This window comes from Eptesicus fuscus, chromosome 7 (assembly GCF_027574615.1).
Source record: "Eptesicus fuscus isolate TK198812 chromosome 7, DD_ASM_mEF_20220401, whole genome shotgun sequence".
Lineage (NCBI taxonomy): Eukaryota > Metazoa > Chordata > Mammalia > Chiroptera > Vespertilionidae > Eptesicus > Eptesicus fuscus.
Window position 1 is genome coordinate 16481875 of NC_072479.1, and position 15005 is coordinate 16496879.

At 43.3% G+C, this 15005-nt stretch overlaps 1 non-coding gene across 1 annotated transcript; it reads right to left on the reverse strand.

Annotated features, from left to right (window-relative positions):
• Window positions 1–11846: 11846 nt before the first annotated feature.
• On the reverse strand, window positions 11847–11949 carry LOC114229322 (U6 spliceosomal RNA). The gene has a single exon (XR_003615411.2). It is a non-coding gene; the product is annotated as a U6 spliceosomal RNA (small nuclear RNA).
• Between the last annotated feature and the right edge of the window lie 3056 nt (window positions 11950–15005).

The window sequence follows — 15005 nt, forward strand, 5'->3', positions numbered from 1 at the left end:
CCAAGCTCAAAAGGTTGCCCATCACTACCCTAGTCCAACCTACTATAATCTCTTGCCTGTGTGCTTCCACTTTCAATTCCATCCCCTGCAGTATCTTCTCAACACAGCAAAGTGAGTACTTAAAATATGTCAAAACACAAACCTCCTTTGCTCAAAAGCCTCCAATAACTTTTCATTTTACTCCGAGAGCCAAGTTCTTTAAGATGGCCTATAAGGTCCTCCATGGGTCCAGCTATCTCATTACTTCTGTGACCTCTCTACTATTCTCCCCCTTGCTCACAGCTCCAACAATACTGGCCTCTTTGCTGTTCTTGAAACATACCAGGTGAACTACTTCAGAACTCCTGCACTTGCAGTTCTCTGTCTATGATACGCTTTTCCCATTTATCTGCATGGCTCCGTCCCTCTCCTTCAGGGCTTGAAGTCTCCTTCTTGGTGAAGTCCTCCCTGACACTCTCGCATTCCCTCACTCACCTTCTCTATTTTCATTTCTCCACAACACTTATCACCATCTGACGTATTTTATTTATTGACTCCTCACACTGAAACGTGGAAATTCACTAAGGGTAGGCATTTTTTGAAAAATCCTCACCTGAGGATATTTTTTCCACTGACTTTTAGAGAGAGTAGAAGGGAAGGAGGAGGGAGAGAGAAACATCGATGTGAGATAGACACATCAATGGGTTGCCTCCGCCAAGAGCCCCAACCTAGGCTGGGATCAAATCTGCAACCGAAGTACAGGCCCTTCACCGGGAATTGAACCATCAATCCTTCCTTCAGTCACGGGCAAACACACTAACCATGAGCCAAACTGGCCAGGGCATGCAGGCATTCTTTTTTCTAGTGTTCACTGCTGCAACCCCACTAACTAAAATAGTGCCTAGTTCATAGTAAATGCTCAATACATTTTTTTTTTCCTTACCTGAGGATATGTTTTTATTGCTTCTTAGAGAGGAAGGAAGAGAGAGGAAGGAAGGCAGAGAAAGAGAGAAACATTGATGTGAGAGAAACATCAATCCGTTTGCCTTCCATACATACCCTAACCGGGGATCAAACCTGCAACCTAGGTATGTGCTCTGGCTGGGAATCAAACCCACAAACTTTTGGTATATGGGACAATGCTCCAATCAATTGAGCCACCTGGCCAGGGCTCAACACATTTTTTAAAATAAATAATCTTAATCCTCAATATGAATTTGACTATTCAAAATATTTTTTTTTTACTATCCAATCTAGCTAGAAAATGTCTATCTGCTTTTGTCATTCCACCTGCTTTCTTCTACCAGCCAACCCTCCAAATATGCCATCTTCCTTTTTTTAAAAAGTATTTTTTTATTGATTTCAGAGAGGGAGAGAGAGACAGAAACATCAATGATGAGAGAGAACCATTGATAGACTGCCTCCTGCATGCCCCACACTGAGGACCGAGCCCACAACTCAGGAATGTGCCCTTGACCAGAATTGAACCTGGGACCTTTCAGTCCGCAGGCCAATGTTCCATCCATTAAGCCGAACCAGCCAGCGGCCCCCTCCTCCCTTTTTTAAAATATATTTTTATTGATTTCAGAGAGGAAGGGAGAGGGAGAGAGAGATAAAAACATCAATGATGAAAGAGAATCATTGATCGGCTGCCTCCTGCAGGCCCCCTACTGGGGACTGAGCCTGCAACCCGGGTATGTGCCCTGACCTGGAATCAAACCCGGGACCCTTCAGTCCCAACACTTTATCCACTGAGCCAAACCAGCTAGGGCACCATTTCCCTTTTTATTCTCTTGTTTAAAAGATTACCTTCCTTCTTCAAACTTACGTTCTTCTACAAAACTCCAAATTGGGCCAATTTGACTCTAGTAGAAAATAACCTAGAAAATAAAAATGTTAATAGGGTTGGTATGATAGATACAGGTGACATTTTAAAATATAGTTTTACTGAGATATAATTCACATTCCATACAATAGAGTCGTTTAAAGTGTATCATTCAATGATAGTATATTCACAGATAGGCCCAACCATCACCAGTCAATTGTACAACATTTTTATCACTTAAGAAGGAACCATATATCCTTTAGCTATCACCCCTGTGCTCCACCCCAGTCCTCCCCGAAGCAACCACTACCCTACTTTCTGTTTCTATAGACCTTCCTATTATGGACAGTCATATGAATGCAGTCATACAGTATGTGGTCTTTTGTGGCTGGCTTCTTGCACTCAGTATAATGTTTTCAGTACTTGCTGTGGTATGTGTCAGTACTTCATTCCTTTTTATGTCCAAATAACATTACATTTTATGAATATGGGTGACATTTTAAAGATAAATATCACTGTTCTGAAACTACTTAAGAGTAACTTGAAACTTTAAAGCAGCCTTCCAACAACCTGCAATCTCTTCTCCCTCACAGACAGTCTCACTCCTCCTTCTGGACTATTGCAAATCTACAAAAAATTGTTTATACTCACATTTATTTTGTTTTATAATCGCTAACAATCTGACTTCTACTACATCTGCTCTTGGTCAGCAGACATACAAATTAATGAATTCCGTTGTTCTTTTGGGTTCCTATCTATTATCCAAGAAGTCACTTCTTGATTTGTATGCTTAATTTGTCAGTGTTGATCACCTTTTTAAAAAAATATTGCTTTGTAGTTGAGAGCGTGGACTCTGAAATCAGACAGACTTGAGTGTGAGTCCAAGGTCTGTCCCTTTTTAGCTGTGTGACTTCAGGCAAGTTACTTAATCTTTCTAAACTTCGGTTACTTCTGAGAAAATAGGGAGAACAGCATATTTGTCATAGGTCAGTGTAAAGATTAAATGAACTAATGAATAAAAGGGCTGACTGAGCACCGTGTCTGGTGCACAACAGGCACCCAATAACTGCAGATTATTTTTACTGAAAATGTTCCTCCCTTGGTTCAAAAGGTTCTGTCCTCAACTTTCTTTTTCTACTTCTTCTATCCATTTCTTTGGAAACATCATTATTTTCACTGCTTTTGTGATTATCTCTATCATTAAAACACTACCTGGCATAGAATAAAAACTACTTGTTAAATGAACAAATACATCTCTTTCAATCTCCTGATTTGAATTTCCAACTATGTAATGGACATTTTCATGTTTATGTCCCATTGGACCTTGAAATGTTTAACAAAAAGAGAGAAAAAATCACTCAAATCATATATTTTTTAGCACCTCAAAATGAACACTTCCTAAACCTAAAACATCATCTTTTTCATCCTAACATGTTCCTTCCGACTTTCCTCTTTTAGGTACTAATTCAGCAACTTCCAAGCAACCTGAACTTGAAAATTTTAATTCATTATTTCATTATTACTTCTCTTGACCCTCCCATCCAACCATATAAAAATCATCTACAGTCTATCTCGACAATAACCATGCTAATTTAGGATCTCCCTATCCTCTTATCCACTCTACTACAATGGCTTCACTGTTCTACACACACCTGGTCTCCCCTGGACCATCTTCTTAAACATCATAAAAGTCATCAATAGCTTCGCATAGCCAAATGCATTAAATCAAACTCAGCCTAGAGGTCACTGCTTTCTTTCTAAGGACCAAACCTACCTCTCCTGCCTTATTTCCCTATGCTCCCCTAAGCATATCCTTGGTTTCCAGATAACTTTCTCGCCTGCTCACCTCCAGTTCCTCCAACTGGACCAGAGCTCCCTCCACTTTCATAATTTCACTTAATGAAATCGAGTCTGTACATAAAAACTCAAATATTACCTCCTTCATCTCTTTCCTGAGTCTCTCCATCCAAAATGATCTATCAAAATTATCTAACTGCAAAAGAACTGCAGTTGTGATTCTCTAAAAGTGAACTTATTAGAGTTCCTTGCTATCATTTCTTCCATGACAGTGCATGTTCCTTGCAGATAGAAACTGTGCCTCCCTCTTCATTGAACCCCCCTCACTCTTCATTGTACCCCCCTCACTCTTCATTGTACCCCCTCCCTCCAAAAACGAATGCCTTGCCCTTGCTTAATGGGTTTCAGCTAGCTTGTATTCCTACTCCTCTGTGACATCCTTGTTTAGGTATATATTTTTTATAGCCTATCTACTTATAATTAACATTTGTTTGGCACTTTGGCATTTATTTTATCTAAGCACACAACAACTCTATGAAGTATTTTTTATTATCCCTTAATTTAACAAACGAGATTGAAGCTTACTTAGACTAGTTTGGCGTGAGGGAATACCGGAACCAAAGTCCAGGACGTCCTAATTCTGTACTCTTTTTTTTTTTCAATTCCACCCCGTTTTCAACTCCCTCGTCGCTATAGCTCCTCAGTGCTCTAGCACCTCGAAATCTTTGCATCTGGTAACTTTCCCCTTCCGGTCCCCAGCCCTCCCGACGACCCCCCCTGCCCTCCGTATTACAGGCTCACATCCCTCTCTTCCGCAGTTACTTCTCCCTCACCCGGGCTTTCCTTCCCAAGGCCCCTAGCCTAGCCCCCTCCCCGGAAACCGAAACGGTACTCACGCCGCGCTAAGCCACCGGGTCACAGAACCCAACGGAAAAACAAAGTTAAATCAGGGAGCGTCGCGGCGCCACCGAACGTGCACGAATTCGCCCAATCGCCCACAACCTTACACACCAATCGGTGTGCGCACCAATAGGAAGGCTATTCACATAGAGGCACGCCCCCACTCCACCCTTGCCCACCTCTTACCGCGCAGAGATGCTGGGAAATGTAGTTTATTTCTGCACACTGCTCTCTGGGCGGAGGATGTAAGGAGCCTGTAACCCAGCTCTCCCAGTGTGATGTTTGAGGTCAGAACGAACCAGTTCTGGGTACTCCAAGTTTATTTTTGCTCAACTACGTTGTTTTCACGAGAAAAAAAAAAATGATGCAGAAACGCGATGCATAGTCATGGAAAGGACCACAGGATTATTATGTGTTGTAACCTACAAGAAGGTGAAGATAAGAAGATAGTTTCTCCTTCCATGCCTTGGTGTCCTGAGCCAAGATAGCGCCTGTGGCTCAATTTATATAGTCAGGGGATTATGTATGTAAATGCTGTTATTTTTGTTAGATAGCAGATTCTGTATTCCTGAGACGTGAAAACTTGGCTTTAATAATATAAGCTAGTTAAAAACCCAATTGTGGTCTCATCTTTCCAGAAAAGCAAGGTGTCTCAGGAGTAGAGGAAAAGGAACTTAATCTTTTTATTTTTTTAAAAAAAATTGATTTGAGAGAGAGAGAAACATCAATTTGTTGTTCCACTTATTTATGCATCCATTGTTTGATTCTTGTATGTGCCCTGACCAGGAATTGAACCCACAACCTTGGTGTATCAGGACAATGCTCTAACCAATGTTTCTGGCCAGGGGAAAGAAACTTTAGTCTCAGAGCTGCACCAACTGCTATGGAAAAGCTGAGACTTCACTGATATAAGACTTAAGGATGTCTAAAAGAAACTCACCATCTTCTCCTAAACCTGCCTTTTCCCCTTTTGTGATATTCTTTATTAGTTACATCATGATCTTCCCATATACTTGGGTTCAATATATTTTTCTCTCTTTTGGCCCCTAGGTGGTTTTTTGTTTTTTTTTTAATCCTCACTCCAGGATATTTTTTCATTGATTTTTAGAGAGAGAGTGGAAAAGAGAGGGAGAGACAGAGAGAAACTTTGATGTGAGAGAAACACATTGATTGTTTGTCTCCTGTATATGCCCTGACCAGGGCCCAGGCCTGGGAGGAGCCTGCAAACAAGGTACATGCCCTTGACTGGAATTGAACCTGGGACCTTTCGGTCTGTAGGCTGATGCTCTATCCACTGAACTAAACTGGCTAGGGTGCCCCTACATTTTTAAAAACCAAATCATGGTGATCTTATCTTCATGTTGGTTATTAAATATATATCTTCCTATTTATTTTCACTGCAGGTCTCATTACCTTTCACTTAAACTACTACAATAAATATTTTTTTTCCTCATTAACTTTATTTTAATGAGTTTCAAAATTCTGTGACAGATTTCTGGTCAAGTTGTTTCCATTAAAAAGTACTGATGTTGCCCAGCCAGCATGGCTCTGTGGTTGAACATCAACCTATGAACCAGGAGGTCATGGTTCAATTTCCAGTCAGGGGCACATACCTGGGTTGTGGGCTCCATCCCCAGTGCAGGAGGCAGCCGATCAATGATTCTCTCTCATCATTGATGTTTCTATCTCTCTCTCCCTCTCCCTTCCTCTCTGAAATCAATAAAAATATATTTGTTTTAAAAAGTACTAATGTTAAAAACTAATAAAGATAAACTTTAGGCCATCTCCCAGCTTTTTCCCAGAACAATAATCCATCTTCTCCTTCATATCAGCAAATTTGCAAGTAATATGAGCTGTGTGACAATCCAACACAGGTGCATATCCGGCACTGATTTGGCCTGGATGGTTCAGGATAATCACATGAGCTGTGATGGCAGCTGCTCCCATTGGGGGGTCATTTTGCTGTCACCAGCCACATTGCCATTAGGAACATCTTTGATAGATTCTCTCTCTCTCTCTCTCTCTCTCTCTCGCTCTCTCTCTCTCTCGCTTTATTTTAGAAAGGGCGGGAGAGAGAAGAGAGAAATATCGATGGGTTGCCTCCCATATCCACTTCAACTGGGGATTGAACCCACAACCTGGGTATGTGCCCTGACCTCAAATCGAACCAGTGACCTCTCAGTGCACAGGATAATGTTCAACCAACTGAGCCACACTGACCAGGGTGACAGACCCAGACTTGACATTGAAGCCCACATTTTGCCAAGGAAGAGCTTCACTCAAAGATTCCTGGTGCATTTCAACAGACTACTTCAGCTGTAACATTGACTGGAGCAAAGGTGACCACCATGCCAGGTTTGAGAACACCAGTCTCCACCTGGCCCACAGGGACAGTATCAATACCATTAAACTTTTTTCTTTAAAAAATATATTTTTATTGATTTCAGAGAGGGAGAGAGAGAGAATCATTGATCAGCCGCCTCCTGTATGCCTCACACTGAGGATCAAGCTGGCACCTTGGGCATGTACCCTGACCAGGAATCGAACCGTGACCTCCTGGTTCCTAGGTCAACCCTCAATCACTGAGCCACGCCGGCCGGGCAATACCATTAATTTTGTAGACATCATGGAGGGGCAGACACAGGGGCTTGTCAGTTGGACAAGTTGGTGACAGTATGCAATCAAGCAGCATGGTTCCACTTGCATTGCCGTCTTTACAGGTGATTTTCCATCCCTTGAACCAAGGCATATTAGCACTTGGCTCCAGCATGTTGTCCCCATTCTAAGCAGAAATTGACATAAAGGTTACATGTCTCAGGATTGTAGCCAGTTGTCTTTAATGTAGGTGCTGACTTCTTTAACAGTTTTCTCATATTTCTTTCGGCCGTTGGATGGCTCAGAAAAACAATGAGTTGTTTCACACACAGAGTGTTAAGCCAGAAGGGCATGATCACAGGTCTGCCCATTCTTGGCGATACCTGCTTCAAATTCACCACCACCACCAGTAACAATCAGGACAGCAAAGTCAGCCTGAGATGTGCCTGTAATAACGTTTTTGATGAAGTCTCTGTGTTCTGGGGCATCCATGATGTCACTTAATACTTTCTGTTCTCAAATTTTCACAGAGATATCAATGGTGATATCTTGCTCACATTCAGCTTTTAGTTTATCCAAGACCCAGGCATTCTTGAAGGAGCCCTTCCCCACCTCAGCAGCCTCCTTCCCCAAATTTTTGATGGCTCTTCTGTTGATCCCACCACATTTGTAGATCAGATAGCCAGTAATGTCAGACTATATCTGTCCAATAACAATGATGTTGATATGAGTCATTTTTTAAAACTATATTTTTATTGATTTCAGAGAGGAAGGGAGAGGGAGATGGAAAGATCAATGATGAGAGAGGATCACTGATCAATTGCCTCCTGCATGCCCCCCACTGGGGATCGAGCATGCAACCAAGGCATGTGCCCTTGACCAGAATTGAGCCCGGGACTCTTCAGTCTGCAGGCTAATGTTCTATCCACTGAGCCAAACCACCTAGGGAGCTATGAGTCTTTTTCTTTCCCATTTTGGTTTAGATTTAGTGGTGGTTTTCACACCTGTATTCTGGCGACAAACCCATTGTGTGGGGGGGGGGGGGGGGCGGCGGGGTACAATAAGTTTTTAATTAGTGTGTGTGTTTTTTTTGCCTCGTTTCTTCCTACTCCAACCTATTCTATAAAAGATGATTTTAAAAAATAAATAAACAAATAAAAGATGATTTTTTAAAAGCACTCTTCTGGATATGTCACACTCCTGGTTATAAACTTTTGGTGATTCCACACAGAGTAGAGAATGAAGTCCAGAGAGTAATATGGCATTCAAACACTGCTACAGCCAGACCTCATTATTTCTATTACTAGAGGCCTGATACATGAAATTCGTGCAAGGAGCTTGGCCCTCGCAGCCTTGGCAGCTTGCCTTGGCCCTCACAGCCCCAGCTTCGTCTGGAAGTTCGTCCAGAAGGACGTCCGGAAGGTTGTTTAGCTGTCCGGTCTAATTAGCATATTACGCTTTTATTATTATAGATTATAGATAACTGGTTATTTTATGAATGTAACATGGCACTTTTCAGCCTTGTCTCATACTCTTCCTTTTATTTGCTTTGACCCTTTCCATTAATTTACATCCAGAAAATCCCTACCAAAGCCAAAGCAAATACTGTCTTCTTGATTGAAAGTAACCCCTTCTGCTTTGATATTTATGTAGCAAATTGTCATTGTATTATTATAGCATAGCTTATATCCAAATGCCATCAATATTTCTTTTTAATTTTATTTATTTATTTTAGAGAGCAAGGGAGAGAAAACATGAATTTGTCCTTCCACTTATTTATGCTTTAATTGGTTGTTTCCTGTATGTGCCCTGACCAGGGAACAAAACACAACCTTGGTGTATCAGAATGATGCTCTAACCAACTGAGCTACCAGGCTGAGGCAAATGTCATCAATCTTGAGTCCTTCTCTTAATACCCTATCCTCCCTTACCACCCTCCACTCTCTCCACTCCCTCCCTTTTCTACAGCACCTAAAATAGTAAAATTTTAAAAATAAATCTTTATTGTTCAGATTATTACAATTGTTCCTCTTTTTCACCACCATAGCTCCCCTCCACCCGGTTCCCACCCTACCCTCTGCCCTTACCTCCCCTGCACTGTCCTCATCCATAGGTGTACAATTTTTGTCCAGTCTCTTCCCGCACCCCCCACACCCCTTTCCCCCCGAGAATTGTCAGTCCACTCCCTTTCTATGCCCCTGATTCTATTATATTCACCAGTTTATTCTGTTCACCAGATTTTTTATTCACTTGATTTTTAGATTCACTTTAGATGGCAGACTTGGCCGGAGCGAAGGCCTGGGTCCCAGGTGCTGGAGGAAAACCGGTGCTGGAAGCCAAGGGAAGGAAGGCCTATTGCACGAATCTCTTCGTGCAACAGGCCTCTAGTTTCATATAATATTGGTTTGGCGGTGATGTACTCCTTTAGCTTTTTCTTATCTGTGAAGCTCTTTATCTGACCTTCAATTCTGAATGATAGCTTTGCTGGGTAGAGTAATCTTGGTTGTAGGTTCTTGCTATTCAGCACTTTGAATATTTCTTGCCACTTCCTTCTGGCCTGCATAGTTTCTGTTGAGAAATCAGCTGACATTCATCTGGGTGCTCCCTTGTAGGTAATTAACTGTTTTTCTCTTGCTGTTTTTAATATTCTCTCTTTGTCTTTTGCTCTTGGCATTTTAATTATGATGTCTTGGTGTGGTCCTCTTTGGATTCCTTTTGTTTGGGGTTCTCTGTGCTTCCTGGACTAAGTCTATTTCTTTCACCAGGTGGGGGAAGTTTTCTGTCATTATTTCTTCAAATAGGTTTTCAGTATCTTGCTCTCTCTCTTCTTCTGGCACCCCCATAATTTGGATGTTGGTACACTTGAAGTTGTCCCAGTGGCTCCTTACACTATCTTCATATTTTTGGATTCTTTTTGCTTTTCTGGTTGGGTGTTTTTTTGCTTCTTTGTATTTCAAACCTTTGACTTGATTCTTGCAATCCTCTAGTCTGCTGTTGGATCTCTGTATATTATTTTTTATTTCAGTCAATGTATGCTTAATTTCTAGTTGGTCCTTTTTCATATCCTTGAGGGTCTCACTAAATTTATCGGCCTTTTCTAGAAAATTCTTGAAAAACCTTATAACCGTGGTTTTGAACACTCTATCCAGTCATTTGCTTTCCTCCATTTCTTTCATTTGTGACCTGTTTCTTTGTCTCCGCATTTTGGCTGCTTCCCTGAGTTGATAGAGTGGTTTTGTGTGTTAGGTGTCCTATAGGGCCCAGGGGCTCAGCCTCCCCAGTTATCTGAAGTGGACACTCTTGGTGCACCCCTTTGTGGGCTGTGTGCACAGTCTTGTTGTAGTTAAGCCTTGATTGTTGTTGGTATCACTGGGGGGGAATTGACCTCCAGGCCAGTTGGCTGTGAGGATCAGCTGTGTCTACGATGGGAGAACTTCTGTGCTAGAGACACCCTTATGAGGCAAGGCTTGCTTCAGTAGGGCTTTGGTGCTCACTGAGTATGCCCCCTGAGTGTGTCCCTTATGGATCTGAGGAGTTGTAATCTGGATGGTCCTACTCTGACCCCTGGGTATACTGGCTCTTGGATTTCTAAGGAGGTGCTAATTTAGCCTCTGCCTGAGGCCACCCAGCAGGAGCTATGGAGAGATATGCAGATTCCTCTTCTTTGTTTGGGGTTTGGAGGTGCCCAGATGAGGCCCAGCTGTGAAGCAATGCAAGCTGCTGTGGGGCCTTGGGCCTTCTTTTGGATGTTCTGGGTCTCTCTGAGTCAGCTACAGTTTGATAGGTAAGTTTAGATTTCAAAGGACCAGACCATTCATATGCAAAAGCCTCTGCGCACAGCTTTTATGGGGCAGAGTCTCAGGGCAGAACAAACAGCAATGGCTGATCCTCAGCCCTGCCCTAAGAGGCCCCCGGGTCTCAGTGTCCCTCGGTAATCGCTGCAAGAACCTCTGAGAGAAAGCTTCCCTCGAGTTCCGCTCGCTGCCAAACAGTCCAGTTTCTCCCCCTATGAATCTGGGTCCCCAGAGTCTCACCTGAAACTGGAGGTCAGAGCAGTTGGGAGCTTGTATCTCCGTCTGGATTGAAAAAGCCAACCGCATACTCAGTTGCCAGCCCTCTCCGCGAGCGCGCCTCCGTACCTCTGCTCTTCCGCACCTCCTCTGAGTGTCAGTGTGCTTTTCTCTTCCTTTCTAGTTGTAGAATTTCCACTTAGCCAGCCTTCCTGTGGTTCTGGATGATGTCCGTTTTGTCTTTTAGTTGTAGTTTTGAAGTTGTTGTGCGAGGCGGCAAGTTCAGGTGTTTACCTATGCTGCCATCTTGGTTTCTCCCCTAAAATAGTATATTTTTATTTGCTTATGTTTATTATATTATCTCCCATCACCACTAGAATGTAAGCTCCATGAGTGGAGATAATTTGTCTTTTTGTCATATATCCAGCATCTAGAAGAGTGCCTGACACATAGCAGGTACCTAATTGTTTTTGGATGCATACATAACATTTCTCTCTACATGTGTATTGCCTCTCCTATTAGATTGCTCTCCTTTCTTTCTTTTTTTTATTTATTTTATTTATTTTATTTTATTTATTTATTTATTTTTTATTAAGGTATTATATGTGTACATATTTTACCATTGCCATCTCCTTTCTTTCTATATCTAGGTAATGTGTCATCATTCACTCAAATGCCAAAAGTTAATTCTCAACCATCTGTCTCTTACAACCACCTAATAACATATCGGTAATTTTTTTTTTAATATGGAACACTTCGTGAATTTGTGTGTCATCCTTGCGCAGGGGCCATGCTAATCTTCTCTGTATCATTCCAATTTTATTTTTTAGTAAATGTGCTGCTGAAGCAAGCACGATAATTTTTAAAAAAATCATTCCAGTGGCAGAGGATGAATTAAGAACAATGCTGGCCCTGGCCCAGTAGCTCAGCTGGTTAGAGTGTTGTCCTGATACGTTACGGTTGCAGATTTGACCCCCCCTGCCCCCCATTCAGGGCACATGCAAGAATCAACCAATGAATGCATAAATAAATGGAACAACAAGTCAATGTTTCTCCCTTCCTCCCCTTCCTCCTCTTCCCCCTTGTCTTCTTCTACTTCTCTCTCTCTAAAATTATTTTTTTTAAAAGAACAATGCTGGAAGATTTGGGAGGTTACAGTGATAATTCATATGAAGTTAAAGGTCTAAACAAGAGTGTCAATGATGGGAATATGATGAAGCAAATGGGAAATATTCTAAAGTTCCAACTGACTGGATCCAGGACAGGGAAGCTAGCTAGAGTAGCTGACATTAATCAGAGTGAAAAATACAAGAGGAAGAATATATTTGGAAGCTGTGAGAAGAGTAGCTTGGGGAATACTAGCTTGATATATTCTCTGGCCCCAGGGCTTTACTTTCCCACTCAGCTTAGTTCTGGGGTGCATAACATTGACTGTTGTTGCCAATTATCTCACCTCTTTTTCTTTGTCTTCCTGTTGTAATTGTGCTGATAATCCCGTCACTTGAGATTATTCTTACCATCTGCCTTCTATGTATGCAGCTGGAGAATGGCTCACATTTATGGAAAACTAGAGGCCCAGCTTGTGATTGAAATCGCGCGAGGAGGCACGCCCCAGGGGGCCGGGATCTGCGTCTGACTTGCAGCGTCCCCTGGCCCCCTTACATGTGTCCGCTCAGGGGCCGCCCGAGCCACTGCGCCGGCTTGGGCAGGCCCCCCTGACTCTGTTTCCATCTCCACTCGGGGCCTCACCTGCGCGCACAATCTCCTCCTGTCTGGTTGTGACCCGTTATGGAGTCCAGGCCTAATTTGCATATTACCTCTTTATAATATAGATTATACTGTTACTGTAAACAATCAGTCGAAGTGTGGGGGAGCCTCCCCCATTGGCCAAGATGGAGACAAGGGGAGGTTTTTACACTGAGCGCCAAAAGCTAGAAATATGAATGGACAGGAGCCCCATGTGTGCCAAAAGCTAGCAAGATAATTGGATAGAAAAAAGCTCTTCCCTGCCTATCTCTATAAGAATAGTGGGCTTGAGTCAGGAGTCCACTATTCTCCTAGGTCATGGCACCTGAATAAAACCTCTTTCCTTTTGCACCAGCACCTGCCTCAGTGTTTGGCTTTCATGGCAGGCAGCTGAACCTCTGTTTTTTTGTTCAGTTACAATACCACTATAAATTTATGTTCCCTAACTTTAGCGAAACCCTCAGAAGTAAAGAACAACAATTCCTGGGATATGTTTGTTCCTTCTCCTAATTTCCACAATCACCATTTTGGACACTCACCATTTACTTCAAGCCCCTAATGCAGCCCTTCCAGTACTTCCCTCTTTGTTTCTCAAAGGCACCACCTGCCTCAACTGCTTGTTTTCTTACCCATTTACTTACCATCTCTGTACTTGTATTTCCTTCCTTCTTTCCCCTGCTTTGCAGACAGATGTGTTCCTCTTTTCATCATGCTCTCTTTCTATTATCTCTTCAGAGACTTTGATTTTTCTCTTATATATTCAACCTCCATTTCTCCATTAGTTCTTCCTCCACTGCACTTAGATATACTAATTTCTCCTAGCTTGTAAAAACTTTCTTTTATCCTCCTTTATAATTTCCCACTAGAGGCCTGGTGCACAAAATTCGTGCACGGAGGGTGGTTGTCCCTCAGCCCAGCCTGTACCCTCTCCAATCTGGGACCCCTCAGGATCAGGCCTAAACGGGCAGTCGGACATCCCTCTCACAATCCAGGACTGCTGGCTCCCAACTGCTTGTCTGCCTGCCTTCCTGATTGCCCCTAACCGCTTCTGCCTGCCAGCCTGATCACCCCCTAACCACTCTGCTGCCAGCCTGTTTGCCCCCAACTTCCCTCCTCTGCCGGCCTAGTTACCCCTAACTGCCCTCTCCTGCAGGGTTGATCACCTCCAACTGCCCTCCCTTGCAGGCCTGGTCCTTCTCAACTGCCCTCCCTTGCAGGCCGGGTGCCTCCCAACTGCCCTCTCCTGCTGGCCATGTTGTGGTGGCCATCCTGTGTCCACATGGGGGCAGGATCTTTGACCACATGGGGGCAGCTATATTGTGTGTTGCAGTGATGATCAATCTGCATAGTACTCTTTTATTAGATAGGATAGAGGCCTGGTACAGGGGTGGGGGCCATCTGGTTTGCCCTGAAGGGTGTCCCTGATCAGGGTGGGGTTCCCTTGGGGCGTGGGGCGGCCTGAGCAAGGGGCCTGTGGTGGTTTGCAGGCAGGCCATGCCCCCTGGCAACGCAAGTGGAGGCCCTGGTATCTGGAATTTATTTTCTTTCTACAATTGAAACTTTGTAGCCTGGATCAGAGTCAAGCCTGGGGCTCCCTCCGAGGCCGGCAGCCATTTGTGTTGGGGTTATAATTGAAACTTTGTTGCCTTAAGCGGGTGGGCCCGGCCAGGGTGTGCGGAAAGCTTTGCTTCCCCTGTTGCCGGCGGCAACCCTGGCCTGCTGTCTCAAGCTCCATTCTGCCGCCATTTGTTTGAATTTGTTTACCTTGTATAATTGAAACTTTGTAGCTTGAGTGGAGGCTTAGGCCTGCAATGGCTGGCAGAAAGTCTGGCTTCCTCTGTTACCTAGGAAACCTTGCTCTCTGTGGCTGTAGCCATCTTGGTTTGGGTTAATTTGCATACTCACTCTGATTGGATGGTGGGCGTGGCTTGTGGGTGTGTCGGAGGCATGGTCAATTTGCATATTTGTCTATTATTAGATAGGATACCCCACCTTTTCCTCTACAGCCAAGGAATCTTCAGTGTGTGCTTGACTCCTTTTCTTCACCTCCCATTCACTCCCCAATTCACTAGGAACTGCATTTTGACTCTGTAACTTTATTTAAATTGCTCTATGACCTACTAATTGCTCAATTTAAAGATCACTTATCATCT